The sequence below is a fragment of the Antedon mediterranea genome, chromosome 11, assembly GCF_964355755.1.
Source record: "Antedon mediterranea chromosome 11, ecAntMedi1.1, whole genome shotgun sequence".
Taxonomy (NCBI): domain Eukaryota; kingdom Metazoa; phylum Echinodermata; class Crinoidea; order Comatulida; family Antedonidae; genus Antedon; species Antedon mediterranea.
Window position 1 is genome coordinate 21,387,207 of NC_092680.1, and position 15,209 is coordinate 21,402,415.

General features: G+C 36.7%; 1 long non-coding RNA gene across 1 annotated transcript in view; it reads right to left on the reverse strand.

Annotated features, from left to right (window-relative positions):
* LOC140063168 (uncharacterized) overlaps positions 1-15,209 on the reverse strand; it is a 37,722-nt gene that overhangs the window by 17,996 nt on the left and 4,517 nt on the right. Inside the window, exon 2 of the long non-coding RNA XR_011847580.1 lies at positions 10,188-10,354. This is a non-coding gene — a long non-coding RNA (uncharacterized lncRNA). The remainder of the gene's footprint in view (positions 1-10,187; positions 10,355-15,209) is intronic.

The following is a 15,209-nucleotide window of genomic DNA, read 5'->3' on the forward strand; positions in this document are numbered from 1 at the left end:
TACCCAATTATCAGCATATTATTAAAACATACTTTCGACAGACTCTTCACCCCTTACCCCTATACCCTACTCTGGATTGTAGAACTAAAGTTAATTTGGTTTAAAATAAACATTGCTAACATGGGTGGACACATTCTTATGTATGAATGTATGCAGGATAGGTATTAGGCCACATTCCATCATGTAGCGATATTACATTCCATATTGAACCGACCCTGGCCTGCGTGCGATGATAGGTACCATGGCAACTCAAAATCAAATTGTGTTGTTATTATTATGAGTGTATTTTATTAGTTATTGATTTATGTTTTTATTAGATGTGACTGATTTTGTATTATGAGTTGACAATGTAAATATGGTGTAATTTATACTATAAATTGGATTGTACCTCGAATCCAGGTCAACATTATATAACTTGTTGAACTAGTTTAATACGTTACGTTATCAAGTGTATCAATGTTCAAATTAATTAAGCTTTACCTAAGCCTAGGCTCTATAATTTACTGGGGGAACATATAGGTGTCTCCTGCATATCAATACGGCTTGGTTACCACAATTCAAGGACGCAACGCAAGGACGTAAGCGCAACGCAAGTGAGTTCCCAATCACGACAGGATGGATACTCCTGAACTGTCGCTATGATTGGTCATTTGCGTTGCGCGTACGTCACTGCGCGCGTCCTAGTGGAAACCAAGCTTTAGATAACAACACATTTTGCAGGATCGACTGTATTTACTTGGTTGTTAATAGGATGCAAATCAGATTCTTATTATATTTTGCAAGGAACAAGGAAGGATGTAAAGTATAAACAGCCCTTATGCCTCGCCTACAGTACTCAGAAAAGTATAATGTTTTTGTACCATTTTAACAATAATAATATCCGTTAATTTCTTATAGTTCCTTAAATATGGGTCTACATAGAATCGATCAAGTTCGGCATTACAGTTAACATACTTTTTTTTTCTTGTTCAGGAATTATACCAAACGTGTTGGAATGCGATATTCATATTCAGTCGTCTGGTGTGGCGATGACAGAATTCGGCCGGTCAATTTAGGTCCTTATTTAAATAAAATTAGCCACGACCAAATGCCTACTTAACTATATGAACCTCTTGGTAGTGTTATCAAACAATTGTATCAATTAACTGTATCATTACGGTTGTAAAATCTTATAATCTATATCTATGTGCGGACAGTATATACCACCGTGGTACCAAAACAGTACTTATTTTTTTAGTCTTTAATGCTTGAAGAAACACTCTCAGATCTAAGGGCATTAGATATAGGCCTAGTTACCATATATGTTAATAATACAACAGAGGCCTACTCAACTGGACAACATCTATTGCCATTAATTTATAGGAATTTGACCTAATATTGTATACCGTAATTAAAGCACTTTCGATACTTCATCTTTCAATTTATTTGTATGTCGCCCTCTATTATTTTAGTCACTCGACAGGAAGGCGGGAGATAATTTGGCTAAAAAGATGATACAAAATAAGGTGAAGATTCCATAAATTCCGGAACTGACAATCCTTTCAAAGTTTTAGCAGGTACAATAAAGATAAGGTAAATGTTTACAAACGATACGAAACTGTACTAAATAAACAAACTCTATTCATTAACATGAAACCGAGAGTTACAAACATTGTCCAATTTTTATGAATTATAATTGAAACTTTAAATCGAAAATGGAGGTCATTAATTATTTTTCCAGATGTTAACATGACATGGAATTATTATTAGCATAATACATTGTTAACATCAATATGAATGTACAGGTTATGCAGTATTAGTCATCCGTCGTCAAGACGTGGGCCTATACGGCACTGTAACACCGAAAACAATGTCCCCTCTCATAGCTCATCTTCTCCCGTTTCAGCCATAACAATAAAAAAGTGGCTTAAAATAAGAATTAGAAAATTTATTGCAAAGGTTAAGAAATGTTAATATGTGAGTAATTTAGTTAATATGTCGTCAATTTCTAAGCATATTTACTAAGACCCTTGACACGTCCAGGACCCAACAAAGTGTCCCAAAGAAGGGATTCTACTATTTGTATTATTTTTTGGGAAAAGGCTACATAATGTAGCATGAAGTAACAGAACTCAAAGAGAGACTTACGAGATATTGTTAATTATAGCATGGATGAGTCACTATGTAAGAATGTATAGAAACCTTAGTCTACAAAAATATCAAACAGTTGTACATAATAGATGTGTGAATGTAGGCATAGATACTGTAGTCAGTTATCCCAGCAGCCTAAGCTCAGAGTAAAATCTTTTTTTTACACTCCCGTCTCTCGACTTTCCAACCTTTTTAGTTACATTTTCTAGACACAATAAATCGAGTATCTACTATCATTAGGTACAGTATGTAATGGTACTACCAAGCCTACAAATTAGCATTATTCATGAAATTGGTGAACGGATTTCATTGCGACTGCTTAAAAAATGCGCAGTTACCTCGAAAATAAAAATTCACCAACTTGGTATCTCACCAAAACACTGGTAAATTAAAATTAATAACAATTGGAGAAAGAGGTCTGTATAGATGTTTCATTACTTAATTCCTGCTGCGCTTAGAATGTCAATCCAAACAAATCGCCATGATCTGTCAGACAAGGAGGGCATGGCATGGGAGATGTCAGTCCGTGGCAGTTAACCAGTGGATTTTGGCAACGCTCTTCTGTTCTCTCTACATGTGGCAGAGTCGTGTGCGTGGTTTAATGAACCACGCACAATGTATATTCCATGCAATCCGATACAAACGCACAAGACGCATAAATGGGTTGTAACTAGCGCCATCCAACATACACAAGACGCAAACGTTGTTGGGAGAGTTGAGTGAGCTATCGTTTACGACAGGTCATACGGCAAGAGCTGTCTGTCTTTTGTCTTGTTGACAGGACAGAACACAAGACACTGGGATAGAAGCATCGCGGCCCCACTCTCCAAACTATATTTTTTAGAGGCTTTTAAAGGTTTTTAAACAGGGCCGTTCTCGTACTGTACTTTTGTGACACATTCAAACTATACAAGTGGTATATACGATGTCTCAAAAAGTATGTACAGTATTTTCAATTTTCTGTTGTTTTTCTGCCAACGTATAGTTAAACCAAATATTATGATTCCATATAAGGGTGTGACAAATTCCTTCTGAAAAATTCACACGATATAACGCATACAGCATGAAATAGCACCGACACAATCTAAACCGTATTTCTCACGATACTGTTTTATGCACAATATAAAAATCGGGGCGATTATGATTTTGAAAGGGAGAGGCGTAAGCACTGTGATAATCGAAGTACTGTCTGTCGCACTCTTGTAACATACCGACGAACAGAACACAGATTGATGTTACTAGGTGATTTTCTCAGTGGATATGGTATTATACAACCCTCTTTTACATAAATAAAACCTGTATTCAGAAACTTCTTTTATATATCGACACAATTCTTGTTTTGTATGCATGTAATACTCGCTCTTCAGCCGGAACGATTGCGGTTTGTAATATGGGGCAGAAAAGAAGATCATAAACAGAGGTAGGCATAGTGTCAATCAATCCACCTGTAGAAATAAACTAACGTACTTCTTTACAATCACAATGCACTTAAACCTGAAATAAAACAGTATAAGCTGTCGAAATTTTGCCGAACTAATTGTAGATACAGGGTAATTGTTACGAGGAAATCAAGTAAATCAACGCGGGAATGATGATCAAAATACTTGTTGCGACCGACAGCGGCACTTATTATAAGCGTTTTGCATTGATAACTGTTTAATAACTATCCTGACTTTTACTATTCTGTTCGAAAGGAATAAAGTGAGATACGCAATATGTTTCCTGCCGTCTTTACTTTCACCAACGCCCATTTAAGATCATGGGTGGATGCAAAGGACGCTTGTAAAACCACGTCCAAACATGAAATGAATGAAAATATTTAATTTAACCAACAATAATTTGATATTAATGCATAATTTTTATGGCGACGAACATAGAGTCAATGGTCAAGTATCATGCATAGACACTGACAGAGAAGGTTGACCCAGACCATGCAAGGTAACATTACAATCATAAAGTTCCCCCTAGGCCGTCTGAACCTGAGGGAAAGGGAGCCCCATTTATATAAAAAAAATCAATTGGTACGGTACAGCGATCATCCAAACTGTCGCTTGTGATTGGTCAACTGAACAGCGTTGTGCCTAGTAGGAACCAAGCTTTAATTACGTGTACGTAAACAGCGCACTATGCCGAACACAAGTAGCCCTAAATCATTTTTACTTTTCATCCACTTTTACACAAGTACATTCACACATCCAGGTAAATACGCATGACTCAGGGGCGTACTTTAGTTGATGTTTCCAAGTTGACGGTTCTGTTAATTTTTGACAGTTCGATTTGGTCAGATCGTGTCAAGCAGTATACTGACAAATCCGTTAATTTAAAAACTTGCAACTCGTGTCAGGCCGCAAAGAAAACAGATAACATATCTGACGCTCAAATGAAAATAATTAGAATTGAATTATCCTGGACCGCACAATGAACTTTAATATTGGTACTGACCCATTTCGCGGGTGGTATTGATAGTAAAAACGCAAACGCGGTATACATGCGTTAGGTTTACGAGGCAGTCAGCGGTCTCGAGGGCTGAAAATAAGGGTGAAATGACCTGAATATAGGTCTTGGTGACTGACAGATTTACGGCCAGGTCGATGGAAATGAGTGACCCGTATTTTCATAGGGTGTCTAATAAATATGACGTCATAGTGGTTCGTGTGTCTCATGTTTTGATAACTATAATAGAAAGACTATCTATTTAAGCTGGTTTACGGACAGTCTTGAACGATACTAACATTAGTTACTGTAGCTTTGACGTACTTGATGAACAATAATGCTCATATTATTAAGGTCAATATTCATTTCTGTTAAATACCTATTATTATATAAAACCGTATCACTAATATAATACAGGAAACTCTGGACTTAATGGTACGGAACTGAACGATTTTAGCTGTAACTAGACCAACAGGATAGACAGGCGTGGATGATGCCTCATGGGGTCTTTTTCCTCAAAATGACTGTAGGCACAAATTGACACCGATAGGTGCAGGAATCGGAAGACAATTAATCGTATTTTGATTGTTTGTAAATCACTGTGGATTCAACACTAAAGTCACCTGTTAGCTGCAAAAAACCTTCTGATAAACGGACAAAGTTAAAGCTCGAGATTTCTACAGATCAAAACAAAATAAATCTGATTGCACATTAGGACAAAATATTTAACGTAATTTTTACGTTTTCAGAGTATTGGGTCTATTATAAAATAAGATAAGATAAACTTGTATCGTTTACAAATTATGTTCTATGTATGATATTTGAGTTGTGGAGGAATAAGCTGACACGGTAAATTAAAAATATAACGGCTTAAAAGAACATTGCACCAACAGTATAGACGCGGCCTATACAAATATTTATATTTTCTGAAACCGACTGATTGACTGAATTTTCAATTTCTGAAAAATGTTTGAACAATTAGTATTCCATTACATAAGCTATGGTTCAACTTGTAGGTGCAATTTCTACCAATGAAAATGGTTTTCAGCTGAAAGCAAAGATTAAATATATCGGCGGCACGATCAAAGTAAACCGTGTCTCAGAGATGGTCTCGTGCTTACTCACGCTAATCCAACAGGAATTACATATCTTTTAGGTATGTTATAAAAACATATGATCCCATAGACCGCCCTAATTTCTACCTGAAATATTGAAGAGCATTAATGTAGGTTGTCGGGACGAGTATAGGTAAAGGTGAGTTGGTTTGACGGCATACCTCGATGCTGTCAAATGTGACCTGTTTTAAATGACTTAATGTGATTTTCTTCGATAAGGGGGATTTGACACAAGGCACAGTTTGATAAGCTAATATCGGTCATTCACCAACATTTGAACATTATTGATTAGAAAAGTTCATATTCATTTTGATTCGCTGTAACTGTATTTTGTCTTTTGTCCTTTATGTGTAAACTGACTTTGGGGTTGGGTCAACCGGCTCAGCTACAGTGATTCAGTTCACTTAGGTTGACCCTGGTCTCCCCAATTTCAGTTTTTTTTTTGTTATGTATATACTCAAATAGACCAAATAAATAATGAAATGAAATGAAATATATTAATGTAAGACACTGTGACACTCGATCCCCTCATTCATGTTCACCAATGTTCACCGAAAAACGCTTTTTCGAGAGATATGTCTGGTAGTAGAAACAGTAGTAGTGTTTATCAGTATGTTCTTATTTCAAATGTGCTTGAACGTATATGCAGGCCTATGGATTTCGAGTTGGCTGTGGGTTTAAATTGTTCCCCATTCGTTTCTGGAAAAAAAAGGTGTTCCAGATGATTGGGTGTGTGTGTGTGGAGTGGGGGGGGTTGTGTTGTCTATTGTAACGTGAAGAAGATGTATCGTTGCTGTGTATAGTATTGTGGTCTAGTGAACATATTTTAACTGTCATACAGTTCCATTATGTTTGTAAACTGTTTTCAACAGTGAGTTGTGATTTATCGGAATTTGGTTAAAATAGCAATGTTACCTGTCTAAGGAAAAAACAACATTTATAAATGTTATTTAGGCGTGCCATGCGGGACACATTTTAGCCAGACAGTCTTCATGTTTGTAAACTGTCTTCGCCAGTTTATCAATAGTGTTGTTTTTTTTGTGATATATGGTACCGATGTTAGCCCATATCTGCAAACCATCTAGGTCACATGTATTAGTGACGTCAGAAAGAAAAGGTCTGTGAATCAAGGCAGGGTGGTAAGCACAATAAGCCTCTGTACCTCAAACCTGACTGGTACTCGCCAAGCAAACCTTAAAATATTGTCTACATAGTTAAAGGTAACATAAAGAAGTTGATGAGTTTCAGTGACATGTTCAATATGTAGTTCAAAGCCATGGCTATCCTCAATAAAGCTTGGTTTCCACTAGAACTAAACGCATGGACGAAGGCGACCAATAATAACAAGCGACGGATTATCCCAATTGGTATTGGCCAACTTAATTGCGGCGCGCCCATGTCATTGCGTTGCGTTCAAGTTGGAAATAAGCTTAGGCTATTTCTGTAAATTGTTTGTATATTATTGTATTAGATTCAACGAATTCGGGTCAAAATTTATAAATTAAATACGGTATTAGGTCCTACGTGATAATTGGAGATGGTATTGATAGCGCCACCAAATAAAATGTTCATTTCATAATGTGTCATAATAGATGCTGACAAACTCTATGTGAACCTTTGTATCTCTACAATACACAATCAAGGACATTCAATTGGATTGGGTATTACAAATGATATAAGTGTCTTAACATCTAGTAACTCATCAAACACATTATGGTTCCAATTGCACGTTTTCATCAAAATTCAGAAGGTAATAAAAGCTACAATTTCTGTTTTCTTCCTAAAAACGATATTAAACTCAACTTGTAAACTGAATTGGAACATGTATAAGTCGTGTTTTATTTCATCTGTGACGTAGAGCGCGTAAATGCATTGATTGCTATTGGCATAAGTTGTTTTCTAAGAATCGTATGACATTTGCAAGCATAAGAAACCAACATTCCAAACACGTTCTTAAAACACGCTTATTTATAAACTAAATTTACACTATTGTAGCCTAGACCTATATTTTTTACATATTCTACCAATGTCTAATTGCCATTCCTCTGCGCGCGTACGTGCATGTTGCATTGTGTAGTGGTCTCTCCTAATTCATACTTTAAGAGACATTTACTCACTACATCTATACATCCGAGATTTTTCCAATGGAGCGTTATGTGATGTGCCCATATTTGGACATGATGATGTCATATCACTGCCATATTTGAGCATATCACTACCATATTTGGGTAAATCAGTTTGTTTTTGTCTAGTAACTAACTAGTTTTATAGTGTAGACAGAGCTTTAGGCTTTGACTAAGAACGGTAAAAGTATCAGCATATAGACATATACTATTCAAACCACTCAGGCTTTGGGAACCGAACATCCAGAGAACCGAACATCCAGAGAACCGAACATCCAGAGAACCGAACATCCAGAGAACCGAACGTCCACAGACATCAATAAGTAGGCTGATAATCCAATCAACGGTCAAACATCCATCTGCATTTTATGAGTGAGGTATGCGTTCATGTTTTAATTTCCAATTAGTAATGAAAGATTCGTTTAAATAAGCAAAGTCAAATGTAGTGCAAGAGACGTAACGTCATAATTCAAATAACTAAATTAATTATTGCAATTACATCCGGGCCTACTGGTAGTATTAGGTGTCAGTATTGTGTCTGCAACTGTGCCTCTGTTGCCCATGCGCGGCAACAGTATTCCGCCTTTTGTTGGTTTTATTAATAACTAACATACTATTGAACATAGGGTATAATGTTAGCTGTTAGGAGCTGTACTAAGCCTCGGCATTATGTGGTAGGGTGACCAGTTCCTTTCCACGCCGCCTTATCCTCTCTAGTATTGTCAACCATGGTACTCATTTACAGCTGAGTAGACTGGGAGTTGTCGGGAATTGAACCCAGTTCTCTTTGTGTGACAGTCAAGTGTCCTAACCACTCGACTATCTTTCACAAAATTGAGACAAATTACTATAAAATGAAGAATATCGTAAATCTACACGATTCTGTAGATTTACTGTACAAGACAGCGCATTTCAACTTTTTGACACAAAATTACCGTTTCACTCGAATTGAAAACGAAAGAACTTAAATTACCTGAATAAATGACACTATGAAAGTGTATAAAATGAAAAACCAACTAATATTAGAGAATCTCTAGCGATTAAATCGTCTAACTGTGCAGAACAAAAGAACGAAACCAATCGGGCTCCTTTTAAAAACTAAAGGTCCCAAACACAGAAAATTTAAGAGTAGAAGAGGAACAGAAACGATAACAACCTTACATAAAAACAGGTGTTCAATAATTGATAAAATAATTAGGGGCAGTCCCTGATAATAATACTGATATTGTTAACAAAATTAAACTTCTGTTATGTTTATGTTGTATAACTAACCTGCAAGTAAGTTTATTATTAGCGGATACAAAAATAGGAAAATATTGTGTCTGAAAAATCAATCAATTTACACAGACGAGAAGTATCATTCGGTAAGCCGAAAACCGCGTAGTTTGTCCCACGTAGAATATGTATCTATCCTGAGCGGCGGAAACCGCGTAGTTTGTCCCACGTAGAATATGTATCTATCCTGAGCGGCGGAAACCGCGTAGTTTGTCTCACGTAGAATATGTATCTATCCTGAGCGGCGGAAACCACGTAGTTTGTCTCACGTAGAATATGTATCTATCCTGAGCGGCGGAAACCGCGTAGTTTGTCTCACGTAGAATATGTATCTATCCTGAGCGGCGGAAATCGTCCGTCCACTCCACGTTGTGTGTAAATGGTCATAATAAACAAGAATATTTCTTATAAAAAACGCTGCTTGCTTATTGTTATTGCTAAGGTAAAGTCTGGGGGTCACTTCATCAAGCCTAGATACTTCAAGTATCCTATTACAAACAAAAACTTCAATGGACTGTTTTGATAATAATTCAATGATTATCTGAGAGTGAATTATAGTAATATCATGGACTCATAAATACCAGAAATGCTTTGGGATTTGTCATTAGACTCTTTTCCCAGCCGTTTTTTGGATTCAACAGGTGGTACCTATAAATTATAGTCGAGTTTCCATTTTAACAAAAATGTCAAAGTGTAGTACTATACTGCTGCTTGATTTCATCTAAAGCTTGGTTCCCACTAGAACGTAATGCAAGGACGTAAACGCAACGCAAGCGTTTTAACCAATGACAAGCGAAGTTATAGACAGTTAGCAATCACAAGCGAATAAGCCATCGCTTGTGATTGGTCAATTCACTTGCGTTGCGTTAAGTCCTTGTGTTGCGTCGCTAGTGGGAACCACGCTTAATGAATGAGTCATCTCGTGTGACCATGGAGTGTGACGTAGCGGGCTAGAGCAGCAGCGTGAAAACATATAGATTCTATATTTATATACCGTTACCACTAGTCTGTATTAATTAGACTTAAGTCGATACTTAACGGTAAAAGTACGTTAGACGAAAAGCACGTTATTGGAAACCAGAATAGTTAACAAGATTGGTATTCCTCTTACCTGTGCACCACTCTTCTCTCGTGCATGTGATGCAAGGCTGACACCAACTGGCGTACATACGGCCGTGCAGACCCTTCTGCCAACCTACCCCCACGATGACGGCGAACCACAGAGAGCAGGTCACCACCAGACGCATACTCGGTAACGAGGCAGTACAGGTTTGTAGACTAGAAAACAACAAAATAACAGTTTAATGACAAAACGTACCACAAAATATCAGGATTATTATTATTGTTCCATTTACTACTACCCCTGTATTATCATCGTCTTGGTCGTCGTCATCATCTTCTGACATCATTATCAACAATTAAGTCACGTTGTTAATTTTGTTTATTCATTATCACCCCATGTTGGAAATAAATGATTACTAGGCCTAGATGTAAAATGCAGTTTCTCAAAAGTTTATGATCAAGAGTAGGCCAATAGATATCATATTACAACTTATTTTGAGGGTTTCTCAATGGCTGACAAATTATAATATTAGACAATCAAAAAGACCATGTTCTAAAATGTAAAGTTTACAATTAATTAAACTATAATATGCCAAACTGGTTGTGTTATTGCGATATACCTTTAAATTGGGCCACGTTTCCCCATATTAAACCGCATCCAGAGTTTAAAGGGGGAAGTTGGTCTGAGGGATGAAAGACATGAGCCACATGTGGGGTGGTGTACTGCCGGCCGATGTCCTCGTGACTATTTAAATAGGCCTACACGTTTCTATTTTACGACGACCAGCGGTATAACGGTAAGCGTAAACGGTAAGCGAAAAATATCAATATGTAGAATCTATGCTATTTCTTACGATCATTTACACAAAACCAGGAGCGGACGGGAAGTTGAGCGTAAACCCGCTTAGGATGACGAGCACGTGGTTTTCCGCGCGCCTACCGTTACCGCTCGTCTGCTGTGTAAATTGGCCTTAACCGTGTCCATCAATAATATACAAATCAAAAGTATAATACAGTATGATACAAATTGGGGTCACATCGTAATATAATCAGTAACGTATTTATTAGCTATATACAATCATCGCTAACGATGGAAATACAATCATGTTTTGATAGGTCGTCCGTGGTTCTTAATTGGCCAACACTGACTTGCTATGGGGTCGAGGAATGACCGACGACACGAAGGTAAAATATTTGCCCTGTTCAATTAAGTTTTCGACAAGTTTGTACTCATTTATTTGATGCTTAGACAGGATAAGTGTGTCGCTTTCTAGTTCATGAGTGATTTAATGATCAGTGGTTGAAATTAATAAGTTATATATTTCAGAATTCCATGGAAACATTCATCACATTTTTAGTCTAAACAAACGGATACGTGTCTCCTTGTCGCCAGTAATCTGAATGCGGTAATAGTTTGGCGATAAGTGTCAATAGTACATAGATACTTGAGGCGATTGTTTGAGATATTATTTCGTAGGGTTAACGTAGCTGCTCCTAATTACTGGAAATCGAGTTACCTGGCCACTCACAGGCTGATATTACCGAATGGTCACAATTTCTGAAGTTTAAAAATACTCTTTATAGTTTAGGACCACCATTGCAGAGCAAAAGAGGACGTATTTTATAGAACAACATTTTGGCTAAAATATATACTCATCTCATTCTATCCATATATGATATAAATAAAATATAAGAGATATACTGTATGCTCCATGGTATATTAGCCAATAGGCCTATAATAAGACACTATCCAGGCCAGTAATCAACAATCACAAAACACAAGACAAATATCCAGGCCAGTAATCAATAAACACAAGACACATATCCAGGCCAGTAATCAATAAACACAAGACACATATCCAGGCCAGTAATCAACAATCACAAAACACAAGACAAATATCCAGGCCAGTAATCAATAAACACAAGACACATATCGAGGCCAGTAATCAATAAACACAAGACACATATCCAGGCCAGTAATCAATAAACACAAGACACATATCAAGGCCAGTAATCAATAAACACAAGACACATATCCAGGCCAGTAATCAATAAACACAAGACACATATCCAGGCCAGTAATCAATAAACACAAGACACATATCCAGGCCAGTAATCAATAAACACAAGACACATATCCAGGCCAGTAATAAATAAACACAAGACACATATCCAGGCCAGTAATCAATAAACACAAGACACATATCCAGGCCAGTAATCAATAAACACAAGACACATATCCAGGCCAGTAATCAATAAACACAAGACACATATCCAGGCCAGTAATCAATAAATACAAGACACATATCCAGGCCAGTAATAAATAAACACAAGACACATATCCAGGCCAGTAATCAATAAACACAAGACACATATCAAGGCCAGTAATCAATAAACACAAGACACATATCCAGGCAAGTAGCCTAATCAATAAACACAAGAAACATATCGAGGCCAGTAATCAATAAACACAAGACACATATCCAGGCCAGTAATCAATAAACACAAGACACATATCCAGGCCAGTAATCAATAAACACAAGACACATATCCAGGCCAGTAATCAATAAACACAAGACACATATCCAGGCCAGTAATCAATAAATACAAGACACATATCCAGGCCAGTAATAAATAAACACAAGACACATATCCAGGCCAGTATTGAATAAACACAAGACACATATCCAGGCCAGTAATCAATAAACACAAGACACATATCCAGGCCAGTAATCAACAATCACAAAACACAAGACACATATCCAGGCCAGTAATCAATAAACACAAGACACATATCGAGGCCAGTAATCAATAAACACAAGACACATATCCAGGCCAGTAATCAATAAACACAAGACAGATATCCAGGCCAGTAATCAATAAACACAAGACACATATCGAGGCCAGTAATCAATAAACACAAGACACATATCCAGGCCAGTAATAAATAAACACAAGACACATATCCAGGCCAGTATTGAATAAACACAAGACACATATCCAGGCCAGTAATCAATAAACACAAGACACATATCCAGGCCAGTAATCAACAATCACAAGACACATATCGAGGCCAGTAATCAATAAACACAAGACACATATCGAGGCCAGTAATCAATAAACACAAGACACATATCCAGGCCAGTAATCAATAAACACAAGACACATATCCAGGCCAGTAATCAATAAACACAAGACACATATCCAGGCCAGTAATAAATAAACACAAGACACATATCCAGGCCAGTATTGAATAAACACAAGACACATATCCAGGCCAGTAATCATTAAACACAAGACACATATCCAGGCCAGTAATCAATAAACACAAGACACATATCAAGGCCAGTAATCAATAAACACAAGACACATATCCAGGCAAGTAGCCTAATCAATAAACACAAGAAACATATCGAGGCCAGTAATCAATAAACACAAGACACATATCCAGGCCAGTAATCAATAAACACAAGACACATATCCAGGCCAGTATTGAATAAACACAAGACACATATCCAGGCCAGTAATCAATAAACACAAGACACATATCCAGGCCAGTAATCAATAAACACAAGACACATATCCAGGCCAGTATTGAATAAACACAAGACACATATCCAGGCCAGTAATCAATAAACACAAGACACATATCCAGGCCAGTAATCAATAAACACAAGACACATATCAAGGCCAGTAATCAATAAACACAAGACACATATCCAGGCAAGTAGCCTAATCAATAAACACAAGAAACATATCCAGGCCAGTAATCAATAAACACAAGACACATATCCAGGCAAGTAGCCTAATCAATAAACACAAGACAGATATCCAGGCCAGTAATCAATAATTGCAAGATATCAACCAGGCAAGTAATTAGGCCAACGCTGTTTATATTTCGTGTAATTTGACTATGAAGCACTGTACACTGTTACTTTGCCAGTTGCTTGTTGTATCCTACATTTCTGATATTAAGATATATAGGACGATCTTATTCATAATTGAAACAACATTTACACTGTATTCTTTTTCATCTTAGTTACGTCACAAATCGTCTGTGTAAGTAGGTTAATCACACGTGTTTTATTCTGTGAATACACTATAGTGGATACCTTTGCCTACAGGGTCCCTGTATATTGTAATCGATGGATAAGTGCTATGAAGTCAAAGTGAAATACATTTATTTTTCGTATTGATGTTTATGTCATGTTAGACTTGCCTCTGTAGTTATTTCGAGGTTTGAAATACAAGCTCAAGTAGTATACGTATGAAACGCCATATGTGCCAAAATATTTATATTTTTACTAATATTAAGTCAAAACTCCGTCTGGAACCCAGATTAATGTAATGTGTGCAGGATAACACAAATTTGTATCATAGCGCCCACTGTTGTCCGGAGGTCCATGACCCGTTATACTTGCTATAGTTTCTATTAATCACTTTGTAAACAACAAGTGGGCATCGCGATAGTATTTACACAACACCACATAAAAACACGTTGCGTCGAGTCGTCATGCCAAGAAACACCTTGAGTATTCATGCCAAGCTTGTTTCGGGGAAAATGAATCCCATCAATTTAATAAAAGCAATCGAAAACATAATTTATGAAGGCAGCGCATTTTGACTTGTATCAGAATTCACATTATTGTGTAGCACTAGCAGGAAGAAAACAAGAATTGTTCTATAGTTATAGATATATTATATAATATATAAATAAACGGAAGCAAACTTAAATCACACTTAAATTTGTATTTCAGTATTGTTTTTTTATATTTATATATAAAAGATGTCCGTATATTGACATTGACCTATTCATACAAACATTGAATATTAATAAAGAGGTGACATATATTACGTTGGGATAAGTTCAATATTGATTGGTATATAGGTGTATTTAGTCGGTCATTTACTGGACATTCTTTGTCATATATTGCGTTGGGATAAGTTCAATATTGATTGGTATATAGGTGTATTTAGTCGGTCATTTACTGGACATTCTTTGGAAAGATAACATTACAAATTGAGAACACGAAGTGGTATATTCGGAAGTGGTCAAGCTATTTACTGCAAC